General features: G+C 37.6%; 1 protein-coding gene and 1 non-coding gene across 9 annotated transcripts in view; both read left to right on the forward strand.

Moving 5' to 3' along the window:
* Window positions 1-26,355, forward strand: part of ESRRG (estrogen related receptor gamma) — a 682,819-nt gene that overhangs the window by 265,317 nt on the left and 391,147 nt on the right. The window lies entirely within an intron of this gene.
* TRNAC-ACA (transfer RNA cysteine (anticodon ACA)) lies at window positions 21,557-21,628 on the forward strand. Its single transcript has one exon. It is a non-coding gene; the product is annotated as a tRNA-Cys (tRNA).

A 26,355-nucleotide genomic window follows, 5' to 3' on the forward strand; every position in this document is an offset into this window, starting at 1 on the left:
CTTGATGGAAGATTCCAGAGAGAGACGTGCTGTTCTAGACTGGAGAAAACCGAGAGGAGCTCCAGATGTTGCTGAGCCCTCAGAGAAAGGATTTTGACAACCAGTGAGAGGTTTTACATGCCTCTAAGAAGCTTTCTTTGTGTCCCTGTGGTTGCTCTAGGCCTTGAATCCAAGGGAAGCCTCAGGAAGGTTCAGGCAGCCACTAAATACACAGACTAGGATAAAGAAATTGATTTTATGTTAATTTCTTTTTTTTTTTTTGGACCTGGAGAATGTCATGCAGAGTGAAGTAAGTCAGAAAGAAAAACAAATATTGTGTATTAACACATATATGTGGAATCTAGATGACCTTACCTGCAAAGCAGATATAGAGACACAAATGTAGAGAACAAATGTATGGACCCCAAGAGGGAAAAGGGAGTAGGAAGAATTTGGAGATTGGGATTGACACATATACAGCACAGATACTATGTATAAAATAGACAACTGATGGGAATGTACTGTATAGGACAGGAAACTCTGCTTAATGCACTGTGGTGTCCTAATGGGAGGGAAGTCCAAAAGAGAGGGGATATATGTATAGCCATTTTGCTGTATGGAAGATGCTAACACAGCATTGTAACGCAACTATACTTCATTAAAGAATTAATTAATAAAAGAAAAACCTTCAAAAATATTAAAAGAAAAAGAAAAAAGTTGATTTTAAAACAAAGATAAAGTTACCAGTAGTGGGGGCAATACATTGGACATAGTAGGCTGTCAATGAAATGTTTTGTGAATTGTTTTCTGGAATTGTATGTATATCAAAGAGTGAATTTTATTTTGTTCACTTTTGAACACTGCATTTGCCCTACTAAGGTAGTCCTCTTTGCAAATATATCATAACTCAGCAAGCTGGATACTTACTTTATATTCATAAAGCAACAGATTTATGTTTCAGTCTAAAACCAAATTGGCAAACCTAGTTTCCTGAAGCAGAGCATTAAGTGACTTGTGAATGGGATTCGGAATTATTTCTCACAAACCAGAAGGGGAGCCAAGAAAAGGTAAAACTTCAGGAGAACATAGTCAACAAAGTAAGAAGTTTGGTAATGCTGATTTAGAAAGACACTGTAACTTTTAAATGTGTGCTTTCGAGCTGAAGGACTGCAGTGGGGATTTAAAATAGGACTATTTAATTTTTTAAAATTACATAAATTAAGTGAACAGCCCATTAGCAAGACGCCGTCAGGACCACATGGCCAATTGAGATCGAGTTATATTGTCCTGCCTGCTGGATTTGAATGAGAATTAAGAAATTACTATTCCAGAGAGGTGTGGGACATCTATTCTCATTTGCAGTGATATTCTTCATGGTAACTATCTGCAGTGGAGTTCTCTGGTAGGCCAACCCCAGAATCCTCATGGTGCTACCACTGGGGGTGGGGGTGGGGCATATATTTGTGGCAGAGAAGCAGCTCATTGTTCTACCTGCTTTTGATGAAGCCTCATACTGTAGGGACCTCAGGTTGGAGCCCAAAGCCATGACGAAGTCCAAAGAACCCACATGGGTGAGCCATCAAGCTTCAACTTTCCATCCACTTGGCTAGATTAAGTCTAAGCTTCCTGACGATTAGGAAGCAGTGGAATCTCTCTGTCTAGTCTGCCAATGCCTTTCTGTAACCTGCTTTTTTGAACTTTTTGTTAGAAATAAGGGTGCCATGAAAATCACATCAAACAGTGCATCTTAGAAACAAATTGAGCTTAAGGAAATTGAGCATTCTTCTGGGTCAGCCATGGTCTTAGCATATGGACAGTCGTCTGTGTAGAATTTAAGTTAGGGAAGTGGTAGATCTTAGTCAATATAGACATCTACTTTCAAATACCACTAGTTTTATCTAGACAATGATTTCAAAATTGTGACTCTCTAAAAAAAATAGTAAAAAGTAATACATATTTTCCCTCTGGGACTCTTCAGCATCTGACACAGTGCGAAAGTTATTAAATTTCTTATTATGTCATCTTAGAAATTAAAGTTAAAAGAAATAAAGGAAATATATCCTCAATTTTGGGCTTCCTAGGTGGTGCTAAAGGTGGTAAAGAACCCACCTGCCAATGCAGGATACATAAGAGACACAGGTTCGATCCCTGGGTTGGGAAGATCCCCTGGAGGAGGGCATGGCTACCTACTCCAGTATTCTTGCCTGGAGGATCCCAGGCAAGATTAATCCTCCAGAGAGAGGAGCCTAGCAGGCTGCAGTCCATAGTGTTGCAAAGAGTTGCTGGACATGACTGAAGCGACTTAATACAATGCACACATTCTCAATTTTACCAATGTCATTTTTAATGTTGCTTGTTAAAGCTCTCTTATTTTGCTTCGGCTTTATTAATATTTTTCTCTATTTAAAGGCCATTTTTATTCCCCTTACTATTTTCTCTACCATTAATAAGTTAATTATTTCCAAGTAAACTGAAACCCTAACTTTTTCTGAGCCCTAGTACTTATACTTGGCATGGAACAGTTTAGTTCTAATAGCTTTGACCTTGTGCTTTCCATTTTGTTTGTCTCATTGAGACAAAAATCTATACTTTATTTCCTTATTCCAGCATCTATCATGTTACTGAGTATTTTCTAGACACTAGGAATTGCTTGACATTCCTTTCTCTTTTTTTTTACTGAATTATAGCTAATTTACAATGTTGTGTTAGTCTCAAGTGTACAGAAGGTGAGTCAGTTGTGTATGCATATATTAGACACACACACAAGATATTGACTATAGTTCACTGTGCTATACAGTAGGTCCTTGTTGTTTACCTATTTTATATGTAATACTCTTGCCTGGAAAATCCCATGGACGGAGGAGCCTGGTAAGCTGCAGCCCATGGGGTCGCTAAGAGTCGGACACAACTGAGCAACTTCACTTTCACTTTTCCCTTTCATGCACTGGAGAAGGAAATGGCAACCCACTCCAGTATTCTTGCCTGGAGAATCCCAGGGACGGCGGAGCCTGGTGGGCTGCCGTCTATGGGGTCGCACAGAGTCGGACACGACTGAAGCGACTTAGCAGCAGCAGCAGCAGCAGTATGTATATGTTAATCCCAAACTCCTCATTTATTCCCCCGCATCCTCTTTATTCCCCCGCATCCGCATAAATTTCTTCTCTACAATTGTGAGTCTTATCTCTGTTTTGCAAATAAGTTCATTTGTATCATTTTTTTAGATTTCATATGTAAGTGATATTTTAAGGTATTTGTCTTCCTCTTCCTGACTTACTTCACTTAGTATGATAATCTGTAGGTTCATCCATATTGCTGCAAATGGCATTATTTCACGCTTTTTCATGACTGAGTAGTGTTCCATTCTGTATACATATACCACATCTGCTTTATTCTTTCTTAATTTATTTGCTCAACAAGCATTTACTGTTCTCCTCTCAGGAGAGGCAGGGTGTGTGCCTGGCCCTGGGATTCCTCAGTTCCTCTGTTCAATGAGCCGACACTAGTTCATGAGCAGTCTGGTAAACAAAAAGAAAGTGGATGCCTCTCACAGCCAGTAAGCCTCATATTCTGATTCAAAGCCTAAAAATAGTCGAAGGAAGTGAAGAGTTCTAGGAATTTGCAATCCGGACTCTGCAGCCATCACCCAGGTAATCTTGTGAAAGTCACTGAAACTCTCTGAATCTCAGTTATGTCATCTGTAAAATGGCTGTTATCATAATGCCCCCCTGCCCTCCCATAAGATGGTTGTAAGGGCTGAATAAGGGTATGATAGAGACAGTGCTTACATTAACCTCAAAAACACCATTCAGAATTTTATTTAAAAGTCAAGCGCAAGCCTTTTCTTTAGGACTTTTTTTTTTTCCAATCCCTTCCTGCAAGCTCCCTGCATTCAAAAGGCTTCAGCACAGTTTTGAAATTCTGTACTTTGAAAACATGACAACAGTTGCTAATGTATGGGGCTATATAAGTCAGTTACCAGATGGTTCACAAACATCTTTCCTATTAGATTTATGCAGTAAATCTTCATTCCCCTTGAAACGTTTGCTTGAATGTGTCCATAACTTTTTATTCTCCTTTCATATGTTTGTGTAGTGCACATCTGGCTTCCTTAGCATTAGATTATAATTAGGGTCAGGTATTCTCTTGCTTAACTGACATGGCAAATGTAATCCCTGACTTTTTTTTGTAGAGGGGAAGATGGTGGCAGGTTTTGCTATAATGATGGGAAACCTAGATAAATAGGGAGATTTCTCTTGGTCTTGATTTTTTAACGTCTCTTTTGATGTGATTATGACTCCTCTCTCTCCCCTCAAACTCCTAGTTTCACTTCCATTTTCCTGTTACTTCCATAAAGTATTAGAAGAGGACCCAGAGAAGTTTTGTGGCAATTCATGGACAGAAGAAGTGTGATTTACATCTATTACTATGTTTGAAAAATGACTTTCCAGTACTAATGATACTCATTAATTACAATTAATTTTTTCAGAGGAGAATTCCATATTTGATAAGCTACCAAGCTTTGAAATTGTTTTGAGAATGACCTGCATCTGCTTTTTATAGTCTTCATATATCTGGAGAATATCATTCTTTAATAAAAAAACAATATGATATATGTTTGGAAAAAATGAGTTTATTTAGGAACTGGTTCACTCCAAATAATTTTTGCTAAGATTTTCTTTAGTAACTTTTTTCATGCTTATCTTAAGAAGCATTTAATAGACATAAAAGTGGAAGCATTTGAACTTTGCCAGTTTAATTTATGCTTGTTTTTTCTTTTATGTTGTGTTTTAGGGAATTTCCCTGTGGCTCAATACAGAACGACCTCAGCTTCAATTAACATTTATTTTTTATCTGTAGGTTCAATTGTTTTAAGGTAGAAAGAGAGTATATTAAAAGGCAATAATTATCCTAGTGTATGTTCAGTAATAATGGATCAGCAATGCTTTTTATCTTTGCAAAATAGTCCTTCCATTGAATACATTTAATATAAATGAGAATATATTTGAGAATTCTAATTTTCTCTTGATGATGAATTCATGTCTCATACTCCTTAATAATCTACTTTCCCACTTTGTTTAGTTTTTTACTGTCACATAATTATAAATCAGTATGTTAAATATTTCCTCAACTAAATAAAAAGTAAAGATTAAATGATATTGGTGCTACAAATGGGATACTGAAGTTAGAAGGATTTGTCTGATTAAAGTCAAGTAAAACATTAATAAATACGTTAGAAAAATGTGAATGCACTTCACATTTGGAAGTAGATTTGCATGAGGCTAATGGAAACTTGCTTAGTAAAAATCTTTAGGTGGCTTTTTAAATGATTACAGGAAGTCTCTGCCCCTTTTTCTGAGTTTTAGGCTCCTTCTCTGCAAGATAAATATTAGATAAAATGGATTCTTCTGGCTCTAATGTATCAGCCTTCCAAATATTAATGAATGCACCCAAAGTAATTAAGGTGCATGAAAAAAGTTCTTTGATAGTAGTTTAATATTATTTACAATAATGTATAAGCAAACATACACACTGTTGGTACAGATTAATTTCAGATAAATAATTATATTGATCACAATTTCAGAATTCATAAAATCCTAATTAAGACTGGGTTACTTTATTTCTTTTTTTTTTTTTTAATTTATTTATTTTAGTTGGAGGCTAATTACTTTACAGTATGGTAGTGGTTTTTGCCATACATTGACATGAATCAGCAATGGGTTTACATGTGTTCCCCATCCTGAACCCCCCTCCCACCTCCCTCCCCATACCATCACTCTGGGTCATCCCATTGCACCAGCCCTGGGGTTATTTGATTTCATTTTGCTTGTTTAAGCGTGATATAAATGTGCCTTGTTTGGAAAGGGTACTGGGAGATGGAGATGAATTTAGGGACAGAAAGAATGCTGCAAACTTCTCCTACTTTGGAAGGAGAATTGCACTGAGTTTGAAATAATTAGGGAGAGTAACCATTTTGTTGTTCAGAAAATTCCATGACAGTGCTTCCATTAACTCTCTAGTGATATTGTCACTAAAGGAGTAAGGAGGAAAAAGAGAAGCGAAACAGCAAAATAGACATCCTGCCTTCACTCTGCTGTGTCTGCATTAATGCCGCATCATAGCAGCTGCTATCTTTTTTAAACAGCCTTTTTTTTTTCCTGGTGGCCTTTTTTTCCCCTGCAGAGTAAGCTGACCAGATTTTCACTTTATAAAACTGGGACAGCCTAGCAGGGGATGAGAATTTCCATGAACCATCTTCTGGGGATAATAATATCAGTAATCAAAGACTGTCATGGCAATTGTAGAGAGAAATGAATTGCAGTGGACAGGAAATCAACACTGTTTTGTTTGTTAGTTCTTTTGGAGTGTGGGTTCAGTGCCCCGTAAGCATTTACCAAAAAGTTGAGCTTGAGTGCAACCCCCTGTAAACTCTTGAACTCTAAGTTATTTAGAGACTAAGACAGATGGCAAAGCAGATTTGCTAGGGAATTATATAAATGGACTATATTCCAGTGGCTATATGTTCACCTATTTGCCTTTAGAACTGAACTCTTTGTGCTTAAGCCAGAATTGGTTCAAATCCAGTTTCTCTCATCTCCCATTTGGTCTTTCTCTTCTGTGCTCACTTAACACATTTTTATATGCCTATATAGTTGTAATTTGATAATATCTTTGTGTTAAAATGTATCTTTGACTGATTTTGTCCCAGACATGATGCTCCATAATAGGAAATACAACGATAAATAAGATAAGCAAATCCAAAATGTATATGCAGGACTCAAGATCTCCTAGAACTTGTTATACCTTTATAAAATCACCATTAAAATACCCATAGTTTGGTAAAACTATAATTCATACTCTTATAAAGTCCATACTTTTATAAAATTATTCATAATTTTGTGAAATAAAGATGTATTTATTCAACTTATTTTGAGTATTTCAAACAGATGAGAGACTAATAGTACAGAATAAAAGCACAGAGAACTTAAATTATAAAAACTTAATACTTACTAAAGCAGCCTCAAAAAATTAATGGAGAAAGGACAGATTGCATTTTATGTGACTTTTAGAAAATGCTTACTCCATGGAAAAATATAAAACTGGATCCCTTCCTAAACCTTTTACATAGATAATCTCTAGGTGTATTACAGAGATAAATGTGGAAGATAAAACTGTAAAAATAGTAGAAGAAAAAACAGGAGAATATCTTTGTGACCTAGAGATAGAAAAATATTTTTTAAAGCCTCAAAAGGATAATTTAAGACAAAAATTGATTAACTTACTTATTAAAAATTCATGCAAGAGATGTGGGTTTGATCTCTAGGTGGGGAAGATCCCCTGGAATAGGAAATGACATCCTACTCCAATATTCTTGCCTGGAAAATTCCATGGACAGAAGAACTTGGTGAGCTACAGTCCACGGGGTCACAAAGACTTAAACACAACTGAGCATGTGTGCATGTGAGATTAAGCATTCAAACATCTATGTTCAGCAACAAAAATCAATAAATAAAACTAATGCTTAATTAATACAATAAAACAATTAATGGTGTCTGATAAGATGAGAGATTAGTATCTGGGCTATAAAAATAACTCACGAGAGTTACAAAGAAAAAGATAGCAATCCCAGTTGTAAAGATAGGTGGTTATGATCAGGCAATTTATAGAGGAGGACACCCAAAGAGTTAGCAAGCATAGTTAGAAGTGTTCAAACTCATTAACAATAATAGAAATGCAGGTTCTAACAGCATGAATTAGGTAGAAACTAGAAATTTGAATTGTATAATGCCAGGTATTGGCAAAAACTGAGATTTGAGACTCCTCACATATGGTTGGTGGAACTATAGACTGGTGTAGCCAGTGCAGGCATACTGCATGTTGCAAAACACTGTGTAGCATATTTGTTCCTGGTCTACTCCTTGATGACTTCCCACATTGTCCATAATGACATGTGTGCAAGAATGTTTATTACAGTATGAATGTTGTTGGTGATGACAAGGAGATGGAGGCATAATTAAGTTGCACATGATCTGTGTAATTTTCTGTATATACTTTATATACTTTTTTGTGCATATTTTTGTATATACATTAAAAGTTTTATTAAGATATAAAAAAGCTAAATAGTATATTGTTCAGGGTTATATATTTAGGTGACAAAATTATGAAAGGATGTAAAAGAATGATTCCTCTAAGGTCGAGGTACTGATTTCCTCTATGAAAGAGAAATATAAACATAGGACAGATACACAGTGAGATTCTCAGGGACTAGTTAATATTCTCAAGTTTTTCTCACAGGTGAGGATACACTGGTATTTATTATATTATTCTTTAAACTTTACATATATTTTCTGTACTTTTCAGTGTGTTTGATGCAGTCATTTCACACACACACACACACACACACACACACAAATTAGCAGAATTTTGGTTCCAGATAAAATGGAACAGGCACACTCCACCTTGTGTCTCCCACTGAATTCAGTTGTAAAACCTGGATAGAATTCATGGAGCCATTATGTGAGGATACTGAAAAGCAAACAGTAGCAGGTAGATTAGGGAAGTAGATCAGAACTGAAAGAACTCCTAAACTGATGGTGAGTTTACCATTATTCCGCTTCCAGTATCTCCTGTCCTAACCTTATTGGAGTTGGAACCCAGACATGGGCACCAGAGCTCAGAGAGAGAGAGCTCCAGAAGAAGGTGTCTAGTTCTAGTTGCAGAGTGGCAAAGATAGAGGGGAGGATTTTTTTCTTTTCTTCACTTCCTTGTATTCAGGCCCCAAGCAGTTCCATCACCAACAGTGATGGTGGCAGGAGCCAAACATCTGAAAGAGGGGAGCCTTCTCACATCAGTGGTCCCAAGATGGTGGAACACATACACACTGTTTTTTCTCTCTCTGTTCTAGCATCTGAATAACATAACTAAAGCCCCAAATTTACAGATAAGGGGCTGAAAATGGGAGCCCAAGGAAATAAAAATATCAGAGATCATGCTGTAAACTGAGGGCTTGGGAAAATGATCCCATAAAGATGTTTATGTCCTCCTGGGTTCATCCTTGAGCTGCTGTACACATATCTAATTTATTGTATCAAAACTTCAGTGAATTAAATGGATAAACCACTGCCCATGTCTACACTGGCCATGCCATGACACACATAGGAAAAATCTGAATAGCACTGCAAGACTTTGAAAATTGACCTAACACTGGAACCCTAGCCAGCAAAGACAATTTGGAATTTATGAACTGAACCTCACCTAGTTTGATTCCCTGCTAACCAAAATATTACATAATCTATAGGATATAAACAAGATATATAGTATCATAATATTACATCAAAACTGTCCAAGATATTATCCCAAATTCCTTGGCATATAAAGAACCCCACCTTTCATTGAAAAGACAATCAATAGATGCCAATGATGGGAATATAAACACATGTTGTAATTAATCTGACAGATACTTATAGAAGCTGTTTCTTAAAAAATACTCAAGCAGTCACAAACACTCTTGAAACAAATGCTAAAATGGAAAGTCTTAACAAAGAAATTGGAAATATAAAGAAAAATTCAATGCAAATTTTAGAACTAAAAAGTACAAAACTCATAATAAAAATCTTACTGGATCAACTCAATAACAAAATGGAAATGAAAGACTGAGTGTCAGTAAGCTTGAAAGTAGGCCAATAGAAATTATCTTCAGTTCAGTTCAGTCGCTCAGTCGTGTCTGACTCTCTGCGACCCCATGAATTGCAGCACGCCAGGCCTCTCTGTCCATCACCAACTCCCGGAGTCTACCCAAACCCATGTCCATCGAGTCGGTGATGCCATCCAACCATCTCATCCTCTGTCGTCCCCTTCTCCTCTCGCCCCCAATCCTACCCAGCATTAGGGTCTTTTCCAATGAGTCAACCCTTCGCATGAGGTGCCCAAAGTATTGGAGCTTCAGCTTCAACATTTGTTAACCAGTAAGATAAGAAATTATCTTACTGGTTAACAAAGAAGAAAAATGTTTGGGGACAGGGAATAAAGAGAGATTCATGGGACAGGGAATAAAGAGTGCTTCACAAACCTGTGAGATGAATAAAACAAAAAAGTCTAACATTTGTGTCCTTGAATTTCTAGAAGGAGGAAAAAATAATGTAGTACAAATAATATTTTGAAGAAATAATGGCCCCAAACTTCCCTTGGTGGGGAAAGAAAATAGTCTATATATTCAAGGAGTTTTGTGAAAACCAAACAGAATAAACTTAAACATATCTGTGTTCAGACACATCATCAAAATGCTACAAAAATAAGTACACAAAAAATCTTGAAATTGGCCAGAGTTAAAATATTCAGTTTTATTGGGAAAAAACAATTTGAACAACTATGGATTTCTCATTAAAAACTACAGGGGGCAGAAGGAAATGACACATGTTAAAATTACTGAATAGCAGCTCCAACCTAGAATTCTATATCCAGCAAAAATATTGCATAGAAATGAAGGAGAAATAAAGACATCTTCAGATGAAGGAGAACTAAGAATTTGCTGCCTTCAAGCCAGTTCTAAAATAACTCCTATGGAAAGTTCTTCAGATAGGAGGAAGATAATACTAGAAGGAAACTTGAAACATAAAGGATGAAGGAAGAGCAAAAGAAATAGTAGATATTGGGTATACATCATAGACTACTCTTCTCCCCTTGAGTTCTTTAAAATATGTTTGACAGTTGAAAGCAAAACTTTAACACTGACTGATGGAATTTTCAATGTACATATAACGTAACCATAACATAATGGAGAATGATAAAGGGAATTATAAGATCAAGACGGATGGGTCATGGTGGAGAGGTCTGACAGAATGTGGTCCACTGGAGAAGGGCATGGCAAACCACTTCAGTATTCTTGCCTTGAGAAACCCATGAACAGTATGAAAAGGCAAAAACATAGGACACTGAAAGATGAACTCCCCAGGTCAGTAGGTGCCCAATATGCTATTGGAGATCAGTGGAGAAATAACTCCAGAAAGAATGATGGGATGGAGCCAAAGCAAAAACGATACCCAACTGTGGATGTGACTGATGATAGACGCAAAGTCCGATGCTGTAAAGAGCAATATTGCATAGGAACCTGGAATGTTAGGTCCATGAATCAAGGCAAATTGGAAGTGGTCAAACAGGAGATGGCAAGAGTGAACATCGACATTCTAGGAATCAGCGAACTAAGATGGACTGGAATGGGTGAATTTAACTCAGATGACCATTCTATCTACTACTGTGGGCAAGAATCCCTTAGAAGAAATGGAGTAGCCATCATGGTCAACAAAAGAGTCCAAAATGCAGTACTTGGATGCAATCTCAAAAACGATAGAATGGTCTTTGTTCATTTCCAAGGCAAACCATTCAATATCACGGTAATCCAAGTCTATGCCCTGACCAGTAACACTGAAGAAGCTGAAGTTGAACGGTTCTATAAAGACCTACAAGACCTTCTAGAACTAACACCCAAAAAAGATGTCCTTTTCATTATAGGGGACTGGAATGCAGAAGTAGGAAGTCAAGAAACACCTGGCGTAACAGACAAGTTTGGCCTTGGAGTACAGAATGAAGCAGGGCAAAGGCTAATAGAGTTTTGCCACGAGAACGCACTGGTAATAGCAAACACCCTCTTCCAACAACACAAGAGAAGACTCTACACGTGGACATCACCATATGGTTGACACCGAAATCAGATTGATTATGTTCTTTGCAGCCAAAGATGGAGAAGCTCTATACAGTCAGCAAAAACAAGATCAGGAGCAGACTGTGGCTCAGATCATGAACTGCTTATTGCCAAATTCAGACTTAAATTGAAGAAAGTAGGGAAAACCACTAGTCCATTTAGGTATGACCTAGATCAAATCCCTTATGAGTACACAGTGGAAGTGACAAATAGATTTAAGGGACTAGACCTGATAGACAGAGTGCCTGATGAACTATGGACAGAGGTTCGTGACATTGTACAGAAGACAGGGATCAAGAAAATCCCCATGGAAAAGAAATGCAAAAAAGCAAAATGGCTGTCTGAGGAGGCCTTACAGATAGCTGGGAAGAGAAGAGAAGCGAAAAGCAAAGGAGAAAAGGAAAGATATTCCCATCTGAATGCAGATTTCCAAAGAATAGCAAGGAGAGATAAGAAAGCCTTCCTCAGCGATCAGTGCAAAGAAATAGAGGAAAACAACAGATTGGGAAAGACTAGAGATCTCTTCAAGAAAACTAGAGATACAAAAGGAACATTTCATGCAAAGATAGGCTCGATAAAGGACAGAAATGGTATGGACCTAACAGAAGCAGAAGATATTAAGAAGAGGTGGCAAGAAAACACAGAAGAACTGTACAAAAAAGATCTTCACAACCCAGATAATCACGATGGTGTGATCACTCACCTAGAGCCAGACATCCTGGAATGTGAAGTCAAGTGGGCCTTAGAAAGCATCACTATGAACAAAGCTAGTGGAGGTGATGGAATTCCAGTTGAGCTATTTCAAATCCTCAAAGGTGATGCTGTGAAAGTGCTGCACTCAATATTCCAGCAAATTTGGAAAACTCAGCAGTGGCCACAGGACTGGAAAAGGTCAGTTTTCGTTCCAATCCCAAAGAAAGGCAATGCCAAAGAATGCTCAAACTACCGCACAATTGCACTCATCTCACATGCTAGTAAAGTAATGCTCAAAATTCTCCAAGCCAGGCTTCAGCAGTACGTGAACCGTGAACTTCCAGATGTTCAACCTGGTTTTAGAAAAGGCAGAGGAACCAGAGATCAAGTTGCCAATATCCGCTGGATCATCAAAAAAGCAAGAGAGGTCCAGAAAAACATCTATTTCTGCTTTATTGACTATGCCAAAGCCTTTGACTGTGTGAATCACAATAAGCTGTGGAAAATTCTTCAAGAGATGGGAATACCAGACCATCTGACCTGTCTCTTGAGAAACCTATATTTAGGTCAGGAAGCAACAGTTAGAACTGGACATGGAACAACAGACTGGTTCCAAATAGGAAAAGGAGTACGTCAAGGCTGTATATTGTCACCCTGCTTATTTAACTTATATGCAGAGTATATCATGAGAAATGCTGGGCTGGAAGAAACACAAGCTGGAATCAAGATTGCCGGGAGAAATATCAATAACCTCAGATATGCGGATGACACCACCCTTATGGCAGAGAGTGAAGAAGAACTAAAGAGCCTCTTGATGAAGGTGAAAGAGGAGAGTGAAAAAGTTGACTTAAAGCTCAACGTTCAGAAAACTAAGGTCATGGCATCTGGTCCCATCACTTCATGGGAAATAGATGGGGAAACAGTGGAAACAGTGTCAGACTTTATTTTTTGGGGCTCCAGAATTACTGCTGATGGTGACTGCAGCCATGAAATTAAAAGACGCTTACTCCTTGGAAGGAAGGTTATGGCCAACCTAGATAGCATATTTAAAAGCAGAGACATTACTTTGCCAACAAAGGTCCGTCTAGTCAAGGCTATGGTTTTTCTAGTGGTCATGTACGGATGGGAAAGGTGGACGGTGAAGAAAGCTGAGCGCTGAAGAATTGATGCTTTTGAACTGTGGTGTTGGAGAAGACTCTTGAGAGTCCCTTGGACTGCAAGGAGATCCAATCAATCCATCCTAAAAGAGATCAATCCTGGGTGTTCATTGGAAGGACTGATGTTGAAGCTGAAACTCCAATACTTTGGGCACCTCATGCGAAGGGTTGACTCATTGGAAAAGACCCTAATGCTGGGTAGGACTGGGGGCGGGAGGAGAAGGGGACGACAGAGGATGAGATGGTTGGATGACATCACCGACTCGATGGACATGGGTTTGGGTAGACTCCGGGAGTTGGTGATGGACAGAGAGGCCTGGCGTGCTGCAATTCATGGGTCGCAGAGAGTCGGACACGACTGAGCGACTGAACTGAACTGAACTGAAGGTTTCTGTGTTCCACTTGAAGTGGTAAATATGATTCTGAGTAGACTATGAGAGGTGAAGAGCAACCACTACAAAACTATGCAAGAGATAATAAAAAATGCAATAGATAAATTAAAATAGAATGCTTAAAAAATGCTCAAGTGATCCAACTTTCTCCTTAGAAACTGATACCTGAATAAAAAAAGAGAGCAAATAGAAACCAAATGGCAGATTGATAGATATAAATCCAAACTCATCAATAAATATATTAGACATAAGTGTTCTAAATGCAATAAGTAAAACAACATGGTCAAAAAGAAGTCAAAGAAAACACAACTCTACTCTGTATTTCCCAAAAGAAACTCCCTTCTAATACAGTGACATATGTAGATTAAAAGTGAACGGATAGAAAAAGATGTTCTATGCAACCACTAATCATTAAAAGAAAGCTGAAGCAGCTATTTTAATGAGATAAAAGAAACTTTAGAACCACTCCCCCAAAACTGAAAAATAAAATATCAGTAATAAAGAGGTACATAACAATAAAGAGATCAAGTCACCAATAGGATGTAACAATTCTAAATTTGTATGAACTCAAAAACTAAGCTTCAAAATACATGAAGCAAAAACTAACTGAACTGAGAAGAGAAATGGACAAATCCACAGTTATGGGTGGAGATGTGAGCACTTTCTATCATAGATAAAACTGATAGAAAGAAAATCATCTCCCCAATTTGATCAATAGATTTATTGAAGTTTCAGTAACATTTCCAGCAGGATTTTTTTGTCTAGATATAAGCAAACTGATTCTCAAAGTTTTGTGGAAAGGCAAAAAATTACCATAGCTAACATAATGTGTAAAAAGAAGGGAAAAGCTCATATGAATTATACTTCATGATTTTAAGACTTCTTATATCACTACAGTAATCAAGACAGTACAGTATGGGCAAAAGAACAAACTATTGTCAAGGAACCAAAACATAGCATCTACAGCTGCTGGATTTTGACAGTGGTACAAAAACAAATTGATCTTTTCAGCAAATGATATTAGAGCAAGTAAGACCATCAATAAGCAAAAACAAAAAAATTAAAAGGAATCTTGACCTAAACTTCATACTTGATTAAAAAATAACTCAAAATTGACCAAATACCAAGTAAAATACAAAGCTATAAATCTTTTAAAAGATGACATATGAAAACATCTTTATGATATGAAGTTAGGCAAAAAGTTCTCAAGCATGACACCATTTGTATAAGTATGTAATCCATGAAAGAAAGAGTTGATTAATCAGCCTTTATCAAAATTTTAAAACTTTTGTTCTCCCAGTGTTAAGAACATGAAAAGATAAACTCCATTCTGAGGAGGCAAATTACAAAGCCCGTATCTGACAAAGCTCTTGTGTCAAGAGTAAATTAAAAAAAAAAAAAAACTGTCAAAACTGAGTAGTGTGAAAAACAACCTAATTTTTAAAATAGGACAAAGACTTGAGCAGACATTTCACTTAAGATAACATACAGACTGGATATAAGCACACAAAAAGATGTTCACCATCATTAGTCATTAGAGATGTGCATATTAAAACCTTTTTAAGATCTACTGCACATCTATTAGAATGGATAACTTTAAAAATTCTGACAGTACTAAGTGCAGATGAGGATATGGAGCAGTTGGAACTTGCATTCATTGCTGGTAGAAATGCAAAATGACAGAGTCACTCTCAAAAGCAATTTGGCCTCTTTTTATAAAATTAAGCATACACCTGTCATATGCAGAAATCCCACTTCTGGGTTTTTAACTTAGAGAAATGTAGACATATGTTCACACAAAAACCTGTACATGACTGTTTGCTGCTGCTGCTGCTAAGTTGCGTCAGTCGTGTCCGACTCTGTGCGACCCCATAGAAGGCAGCCCACCGGGCTCCTCCGTCCCTGGGATTCTCCAGGCAAGAATACTGGAGTGGGTTGCCATTTCCTCCTCCAGTGCATGAAAGTGAAAAGTGAAAGTGAAGTCGTTCAGTCATGTCCGACTCTTCGCGACCCCATGGGCTGCAGCCTACCAGGCTCCTCCATCCATGGGGTTTCCCAGGCAAGAGTCCTGGAGTGAGGTGCCATTGCCTTCTGGGACATGACTGTTTATGGAAGGTCTATTCAAAACTGATAACAATGTCTTTAAGGGTAAATGGTTTAACAAACTGTGTTATATCCATACAATGGAATACTGCACAGTATTATAAAGGAAGAAGCCATTGAATCATACAACAATTTGGATGAGTCTCTATGCTGAATAAAGGAAGCCCGATTCCAAAGATTACATTCTATATGGTACCATTTACAGTTGACCTTTGGACAACACAGGTTTGAACTGCACTGGTTCATGTATACGTGTATTTTTCACTAAATATTTGCTACATGATCCACAGTTGGCTGAATTTGAGGAGCAGACAATGAATATGAAAGGGTAACTAATTTTCGGTTGGGTAGGGGATTGGTGCCCCTAACTTCTGTGTGTCCAAGGATCAACTGTATGTGACATTCACAAAAAGATAAAACTGTAATGTTGGAGACTGCTCGGTGGTTGCCAGAGGTATTATAATTTAGAAAACAAAATTTCAAATGTTTTATACTGAAAAGGAAAATAATTTTTTGGGCCATCATAGCAATTACAGTATAGTGGGGAAAAGTGGGGAGATAGCAAGAAATAAAATTAACTCAAACATGCAGAACTGGGGTTAAATTTACAAAGCGTTCTGGTAGAGGTAGATAGGACAATTTTAAAAAAATAAACTTTAAATGATTTGGTTATTAATTTGTTTGTAATGAAATGGTTGTTTCTAAGTCAGCAACAGCCCATAAAGCTATTTTATCATGTGTAGTTAAACATCCTCAAAACATGCAGATTTGTTTTGCTGTTAATTTACTTACAGACTTTTTTCTTCATAGATATATGAAGGTAAAATTCTGCCCAAGCTATAAAAATTATTGTAAATTTAAGATAATGATATTTGAATTGATGTTCCATTTTTGGCAGAGAGTTCAGCTGTGTATAAAAATGAAAGGTTAGAAAAATATTACTAAAGTAAAAGAAGAATTATTCTGAAAAATGTTTTGTACTAAATTATTTGGCTCCCACTCAATCAGTTTGTACTTGTAGATACAGCCTTTCTGAGCTGTTGGACAGGCAATTTAGTTCTGTGCCTTAATTTCCCCATATGCATAATGTGAAGATAGCTATCCTGGCATCTGATGTTTTTCCTGAGACTCTATCAGAATACATATGGCATCCATATTTCAGCACGAGACTTGAAGGCCATTGATATTTACAAAGTTTCATCATTTTATTTCTTAAAACCAAATATATCTTCTCATTTCACAGTTTGAGCATGGATGAAGAAAATGACAGAAACTTGTAGTTAAGGATATAAAAAATATTTAAGTTAGAAAAATGTCTATTTGGCAGGAAGAAAAGGAAGAGAGATTGCTTTATACTCCCTTTTTAAGTTTGAAAACCCACATCAAAGAATGAAATTTAATAATAGATGTCAGAATTTAAAGCTGTGAAAACCATGTGGAAAAAGAAATATGGACATACCTCCAGCCCCTTTAGAAGATAAAGATATCATGAAATATGTATATTTACTACATTGGAAAGCTAGTATATGTGATTTTAATATGGTTTTCCTAGGAAAGCTTAAAGCAGACCTTCAGTAGAAATTAAGACGCATGCTTGTTCCTTTCCCCTAAAAAACACTCATTTCAATATTGGTAAAGAACGTGTATACGTGTGTGTTAAGTCTCTTCAGTCATGTCTGACTCTTTATGACCCTATGGACCGTAGCCCACCAGGCTCCTCTGTTCACAGGATTCTCTAGGCAGGAATACTGGAGTGGGTTGCTATGCCCTCCTCCAGGGGATCTTCCAGACCCAGGGATTGTACCTGAGTCTCATATGTCGTATGCATTGGCAGGCAGGCTGTTTACAACTAGAGCCCCAGAAAGCCCCAAGAACTGTATATTTAATGATATATATTTAAGTAAGAGCATCCTTTAGATGTCATTGTGTTGTTATAGTTGCACAACTTAAAGGGGATGTGAATGCATATCATATTGTATATGAATACATAGGCTATGGCCACTTAATAGTCTGTCCAATAAAATGTGTGTTTGTACGTATGTATACCTAACTTGAATGGAGGTCTATTTAATAAATATGTTTATTACTTGCAAGCATATTTTACATTATTACTGTCATAAAAGTGGTAGATATGACATTTCCTGCGGTTGAACAGTGTTCACAATATTTGCATTTACTGAGCAAGAACTAATGGTAACAGAATTTCTGTGTTAACACAAGTGTCTGGGCAGCTTGATTCAAGCATCGTTTATAATTGCACTTTCTAAAGATAAACTGAAGGCTTTGCAAAATGTCATGTCTTCTTTTGGATGATCTTTCCTTAAACATTTTTGTTGGCATTGCTATAAGGTGTAAGACTAGAGCTTCCACAAAGTAAAAAATATATATATGTATGTATGTTATATGCAATATGGAAGTAAAAACTGCAAACATTGTCTTACAACAGGACTTCGTGTCTGAAAGTGAAGTTAAAGTGTTAACCACTCAGTAGTGTCTGACTCTTTGTGACCCCATGTTCTATATAGCCCCCCAGGCTCCTCTGTCCATGGAATTCTCCAGGCAAGAACACTGGAGTGGGTTGCCATTCCCTTCTCCAGGGGATCTTCCCAACCCAGGGAACAAACCTGGGTCTGCTGCATTGCAGGCAGATTCTTTACGATCTGAGCCACCTGGGAAGTCTTGCATAGGGACTCCATGCATAGGAAATGCAAAGACGACTTTAGCTGTTCTTTGGTATGCTTGCCTTGCTATTGTGTCATCCACTCCCCGCCTCAACAACAACAAAATCAATGTAAGTAAACTTCCAGTGTCACTGGAAAAATGTAGCCCTTTATTTTCCTTTTAAACGCTATTACTCAAGTAGTAAGAGTAAAATCTTAAAAAATAAGTGTTCTATTAGATTATATATTTAATGTGCATTGGAATTTTGCATTGTTCCAGCAGCTTAAAGCAACCGCAGCATGTTTGCTTTTTACGTTTACTCTGGTTATTTTTTTTTTCCTTTTTAATTGTAACATAAAGTTTTCAAAGACAAAAATGAACAAAGGCCAGAAGCCCCATTGAGCTGTGAAGCGGGGAGGAAGCTTAGTCCCCTCCCACTACAGCCTACTTGAAAATGTGCTTCTGAAACCCTTAAGGTAAGACTTTAAAAAAAGAGAATTGGACAGTTGTCAAGGATGGTTGGTTTTTAAGGCTTAACTACCTGAGCAATGTTCATTTAAAATAACATATGAGTCTCAATCAAAATGATCTAAGCTGAGCAAACGGCTGCTTTGTCCTTCCCTTTCAAGGAAGTTCAGAGGTGCTGCAAATTTGGGAGAGAGAAATTTCTTTGGTTAGTGCTCTTTATTCCTTTTTGGTAATCTTTTTTTTTTTTTTTCTGCAGAACATAAAAAAAGTCAAGATTATGGGAAACCTTATGAGAAACTTTCCTAGTCAGAGTCCAACCTTTTTTTTTTTCTTCATTCATCATGTAGTCGTCAAAATATAGGTCCACCAGAAAGCGTGTGAAGTCAAACTATTCTCTGCTTTTCAGAATCAGATTTTTTTCTTTGGCAGGGGAATAAAGGTTTTACTAGGCCAGTTCCTGTATGGCAAAAACTACTACATTATTGTAAAGTAATTAGCCCCCAACTAAAATAAATAAATTTATTTAAAAAAAAAGAAAAGAAATCAGAAAAAAAAATATAATGGTTCAGAAAATAAAATGTCAAGTCAGTACAAAAAAAAAAAAAAAGAGGCTGGGATTATCATACTCTTTGGGGTGTGGACCCCATCTATTGGCTGTTGCAGTGGTAGAATCTGGAAGTCAGTTTCCCGGGTTAGCTTCTTTGCTGGGCTATGGTTATTTAGTGCCATCCTTCCTTCCAAATGTTGGCGTACCTTCCCGGAGAACTGGGGTTGTTCTTCTAAGACTGGACCTCTAGGCAGCATCTCCTTAAGCTGCTCCCTGCTGAAGTCAGACTGTATAGTTCACCTTGACTGTGTGTGTGTTTTAGTTCCTCAGTTGCAACAAACTCTTTGTGACCCCACTGTAGCTTGCCAGGCTCCTCTGCCCATGGGATTCTCCAGGCAAGAATACTGAGTGCAGGGCCATTTCCTTCTCCAGGGGATCGTCCCGGCCCAGGGATCACATCTGGGTCTCCTCCATTGCAGGCAGACTCTTTACCATCTGAGCCACAGGGAAACCACCCTGACTCTCAACCCCTGAAAGTGGGACGTGACGACCGCCCTTCCTGAGACAGATGCCCAGGTGTCCTCAACTTTGCTTTTTGTCCTCAGAACTTCCATCTCTCTGGTTGAAACAAAAATTTTCAGGAAAGATTTTTTTTTTTCCTGGATCACTTTTATTCTTTTTCTTCAACCCTTGTTTTGGGCTGCTGTAACCAAAGTGTAGAGTCATGGAAAAATACAGTCAGGACGCTTAAATGTAACCTGGTTTCATAAACAGACATTTTTCGGTGGCTCTCATAAATGTTTTAAACATGTTCCAAAACAGTGCTGACCTCCTCGTAGGTAGTTCTGTTAACAGGACTGGAACTTTGGTTGCTTTTTACTGACTTGTTGATTTAGGGACCAGCTGCCTCCTAGAAATTGTGATCAAAAACTATAAAAGCAGACCATAAATATGTCAAATGCATGAGTATGAAATGGGAAGCTTGATTTGTCCTGTGATCCAATCTGGGTTAAAGATTGGTACCACTTGAAATTACTATCCTTAGAGTAATAATCATCAGCATCCCCCACATAGTTTGTATGTGTGTGTGTGTGCATGTGATGTTGTGGATTTACAATTTTATCCCCTGTCCTTCCTATCCCACTTCATGATTCTAGATTTTTGTTACCCCTCTTTTCTTCCTTGTCTCTCCCTGACTGGCTTGGTAACTGGGAGAGAATCATGAATACTGGAATGTCCCAAATGCTACTGCAGTCAACTAAAGAGAAATAAATTAGTTTTTTGAGAAGTAGAAAGAAATGGGATGAGCATGGTAAACTGATTTAGAAGATGAACACAAGGGTCGAGCATGGTAAACTGATTTAGAAGATGAACTCAAGGGTCAACCTCAGGGAGTGCTAGGTAGAGGCATGAAATAGAGACTAGAGGAGCAGAAAGTTTGCCTGAGCAGAAGGCTGGGTATAGGAGTATGCCAGAGAAAGTTCTTTAAAGACTGATGTATGTCTAAGCTCAGCCCTAAAGGATGAATTAGAATTAACCAGATAAAAGTAAGCACGAGGGATAAAAGGTGTAACACTCAAAGGAAATAGTGAGCACCAAAGCCCATGATCGAGAAAGAGATACTAAATACGTGAGGGATGTGAGCATCCATGGATTTTGGTATCTTCAGCGGGTACTGGAAGGAACCCCCATGGACACTGAGAGATAACTGCATCTTTATCATTTCTGATCTACCACAGTAACTATTTCTTAAAAGACTATAAGAGAAAAGCTAAAATAGAGCAGAAACTGGAGTTTGACTAGTAGGACCATATCCTTGCCTGACTCTTAATTTACTCATAAGTTTGAGATTTAATAGACTTCCCTGGTGGCTCAGATGGTAAAGCGTCTGCCTACAAAGCGGGAGACCCAGGTTCGATCCCTGGGTTGGGAAGATCCTCTGGAGAAGGAAATGGCAACCCACTCGCACACTCTTGCCTGGAAAATCCCATGGATGGAGCGTGGTAGGCTACAGTCCATGGGGTCACAAAAGTCGGACACAACTGAGCGACTTCACTCACTTTGAGATTTAATTGTTTTCTGAAAGAGTGGTGATTGTCTCTAAGCCAATGCAGCTTGTATGAAAGACCAGAGAGCTAGTTTAAAATACAAATTGTTAAGTCCCATCCCAGACCTACTCAATTAGAAACTCTGCATCTTGGATCAGGCAAGCCCATGTTTTAACACTCCCTCCAGTTGATTCTGATACACATGAACATGTAAGAACACTGTTGGGTACTATTCATGTTTTCTGTGGGAAGCACTATCTTTCTTGTTCATTACATTATTTTTGTGTATGCTTTATTTCAATAAGCAGATTTTTAATTCCTGTGGACAATGATCCTATCTGTTTTCAACAGCTCTACTGAGATATAGCAGTTTTGACATCCATATATACTCTTGAAACCAACACTGTTGTCAAGGTAATGACCAGATATATCACCCTAAAAATCGTCTTGTCCCTCTTTGCATTCCTTCCCTCTGACCTCTTGCAGACCTAATCTCCCCAACCTGGGGCAACCATTTATCAGCTGTCTCCAGAGATAAATTCACATTTTCCAGAGTTTTGAATAAGTGGAATCTTAGAGTATGTATTCTTTTTGGTCTAGTTTCTTTCACTCTGCATCATTATTTTAACATTTATCCATGTCATTGCAATGACAGCTCCATTTTATTACTGCATACTATATGACTGTATGGATATAATACATTCTGTTCATCCAGTGATCTATTGATGAGCTTTCATGTTGTTTCCAGTTTGAAATGTTGACAAATAAACTTCTGTGAACATTTTGGGACAAGTCTTTATATGGACATGGGCTTTCATTTCTCTTTGGTTGAATTTAAGAATGAATCATATGTCACATGTATATTTGGTTTTATAAGAAACTGCCAAACTGTTTTCCAAAGCAGTTGTACCATTTTGCATTCTCAGTGACAGTGCATAAGAGTTCCATTTGTTCTAAATAAATCCTCGATATATTCAGGCTTTTTAATTGCATTCCTTCTAATAGATGTGTATTAGTATATAATTGTGGCTTTATTTTTCATTTCTCTAGTGATTAATGATGGTGAGTATCTTTTCATGTGCTCATTTGTCATTTGTGTATCTTTGTTGTTGGAGTGTCTACTCAAATCTCTGCCCACTTTTAAAGTAAGTTTTTTGTTGACTTCTGGCAGTTCTTTATATACTACAGATACAAGTCCTTAACTGGATTTTATGATTTGCAATATATTCTGCCAGAGTTGGCTTGTCTTTTCATTTTCTGAAAGGGTGTTTCAAAGGGCATGCATTTTTAGTTTTTATGAAGTTGACTTATCACTTTAATCATTTAGGGATTATTATTTTCATTTTGTAACTAAAAGAAAACATTCTAACCAAGTCACAGAAATTTTCTCCTATGTATGTTTCTTGTGGGCATCATATTGTTGGATTTTACTTTTTTTTAATGGATCTGACAATATCTTTTAATTGGGATATGTAGAACACATATTTAATGTGGTGATTCACATGGTTACATTTAAATGTAGTGTCTTACTATTTCTTTCCTATTTATTCCATCTTTTCTTTGTTTCCTTTCTCCTTTCTTGCCATCTTATGGATTAATTGAATACTTTTATGATTCTATTTTATTACCTCTGTTAGTTATTAGCTATAACTCTTTGTTGTTGTATGATTGCTTTAGGATTTATAGTTTACATCTTTTACTTATCATAGGCTGTGCTCAAGTAATATTATGCCACTTTATAGTTTGAGACAGACAGTATAGCACTTTCATTTTTCTCCTCTTGACCTTTGTGCTATTGTCATATATTTTGCTTTTATAAATATTATAAACCCCACACTACATTGTTATTATTACTCTTTGTTTAAACAGTAAATTATCATTTAAAGAAATGGAAATAATAGAAGAAAAAAAATTTACCCATGTAGTTACCTTTTTTGGTGCTTTTCATTCCTTTGTGCAAATCTGTATTTCCGTCTGGTATAATTTTTTTCTGCCTGGAGAATTTCTTTTAATATTTTTGTAGTGCCAGTCTGCTAGTAATGAGTTGTTTCAGCCTTTGTATGTCTGTAAAAGTGGGTTTTATTGCTTTGTTTTTGAAAGTTATTTTTATTTTAGCAATTTAAATATGCTGATCCACTGTTTTGTTACTTGCAGTGTTTCCAGTGACAAATTTGCTGTCATACTTACCTTCTTGTCTCTGTCCTAATGTGTTTTATCTCTGGATGCTTTAAAGATTTTCTCTTTATAGACAATTTTAAGCAACTTGATTATGACCCATCTTGGTGTAGAATTTTTATGCTTCTTGTGTTAGGGTTTGTGGAGATTCATTGATCTATAGGCATATAAATCTCCCTTGCCTCTGCTTTTGAACATATAAGCTATTAGTTACTATAACTGTTTTAATGTCTTTGTCTGCTAATTGTAACTCCAGATCAGTTTTGCATCTATCTCAATTAATTGATTTTTTTTTCTCCTCAATTGGAGTTTTATGTTGGAGCTTTTTAAAAATTTTTAATAATTGGAGTTTTCAATTGAAGCTTTTAAAAAATGTCTGGTAACTTCTGATTGGATGCCAGACAGTGAGAATTTACCTTGCTGTGTACTGTATATTTTGTATTTCAATTAATATTCTTGAGCCTTGTTTTGAGATGCAGTTCAGGTACTTGGAAAAAGTTTGATACTTTAGGATCTCATTTCTAACTTAAGTGAAACAAAACTCAGTCTAGAGCTAATTATTTCCTGCTGTTGAGTCAAGGCCTTTCTGTATATCTTATAGTGCCCCATTAATCATGAGGCTTTTCCAGTCTGACTGATGGGAACAGGTATAATTCCTGGCCTTGTGTGAGCACTGGGCACTGTTAACTGCTAATCTTTTTGAATGGGCCTTTCCCAGCCATTGGTAGTTTCTTTAAGTACTTGTGCTGATTGATATTCAGCTGAATATTTGAAGGGCACCATCTGCAGATCTGCAGAGTTGTCTGTGCAGCACTGTCTTCTCCAGCGCTCCATCCTACAAACTCTAGCTGCCTTGACCTCCCCAGATTCTCAACTTAGTCTTCAATTTTAAAAAATTTTATTTATTTCTTTATGTATGGCTGTGCTGGGTCTTTGTTGCTCCTTGTGGGCCTTCTCTAGCTGCAGTGAGTGGGGGCTACTCCCTAGCTGTGGTGTGACCTTCTCATTGCAGTGGCTTTTCTTGTTACGGAGCACGGGCTCTAGGTGACACAGGCTTCAGTAGTTGTGGTACACAGGTTTAGACGCCCCGCGGCATGTGGAATCTTCCTGGACCAGGGATAGAACTCGTGTCTCCTGCATTGTCAGTCAGATTCTTAACCACTGGACCACCAGGAAAGTCCTAAACTTTGTCTTCTTAATTGAAGGAGTCTGCTGGACTTCATGTTTTTGCATATGGCCTGGACCCTCCCGCAGGGCAATAAGCTGAAATGAGTGGTAAATTTGGTCCCTTACCTGCCTCCTGAGAAATCTGGATGCAGATCAAGAAGCAACAGTTAGAACCAGACATGGAACAACGGACTGGTTCCAAATTGGGAAAGAGTACGTCAAGGCTGTATATTGTCATCCTGCTTATTTAACTTATATGCAGAGTACATCATGCAAAATGCTGGTCTGGATGAAGCACAAGCTGGAATCAAGATTTCTGGGAGAAATATCAATAACTTCAGATATGCAGATGACATCACCCTTGTGGCAAAAAATGAAGAGGAACTAAAGAGCCTTTTGATGAAACTGAAAGAGAAGAGTGAAAAAGCTGGCTTAAAACTAAACATTCAAAAAACAAAGATCATGGCATCTGGCCCCATCACTTCATGGCAAAGAGATGGGAAAACAATGGAAACAGTGAAGACTATTTTCTTGGGCTCCAAAATCACTGCAGATGGTGACCGCAGCCATGAAATTAAAAGACACTTGCTCCTTGGAAAAAAGCTATGACCAACCTAGACAGCATTATTAAAAAACAGAAACATTACTTTGCTGACAAAAGGCTGTCTAGTCAAAGCTATGGTTTTTCCAGTAGTCATGTATGGATGTGAGAGTTGGACCATAAAGAAAGCTGAGCATCGAAGAATTGATGCTTTCAAACTGTGGTGCTAGAGAAGACTCTTGAGAGTCCCTTGGACTGCAAGGAGACCAAACCTGTCAATCCTAGAGGAAATCAGTCCTGACTATTCATTGGAAGGACTGATGCTGAAGCTGAAGCTCCAATACTTCGGCCACGTGATGTGAAGAACTGACTCACTGGAAAGACCCTGATGTTGGGAAAGATTGAAGACAGGAGGAGAAGGGGATGACAGAGGGTGAAATGATTGATGGCCTCACGACTCGATGAACCTGAGTTTGAGCAAACTCCGGGAGTCTGTGATGGACAGGGAAGCCTGGCGTACTTCAGTCCATGGGGTCGCAGAGTTGGACACAACTGAGGGACTGAACTGAACTGAAATGTGGTCTCTGCTTCCCCGCCTTGGCTAAACGTAGAAGTTACTGATCATTGTTTTATTCTCATTTTATATGTTACAGTTTATTACACAGTACTGGAGAATATGGGCAATAACATTTGTTCACATTAATTGTGTGAGTGTGTGTTAGTTGCTCA

The sequence above is a fragment of the Giraffa tippelskirchi genome, chromosome 5 (genome assembly GCF_054371585.1).
Source record: "Giraffa tippelskirchi isolate mGirTip1 chromosome 5, T2T-mGirTip1v1.2.pri, whole genome shotgun sequence".
Taxonomy (NCBI): domain Eukaryota; kingdom Metazoa; phylum Chordata; class Mammalia; order Artiodactyla; family Giraffidae; genus Giraffa; species Giraffa tippelskirchi.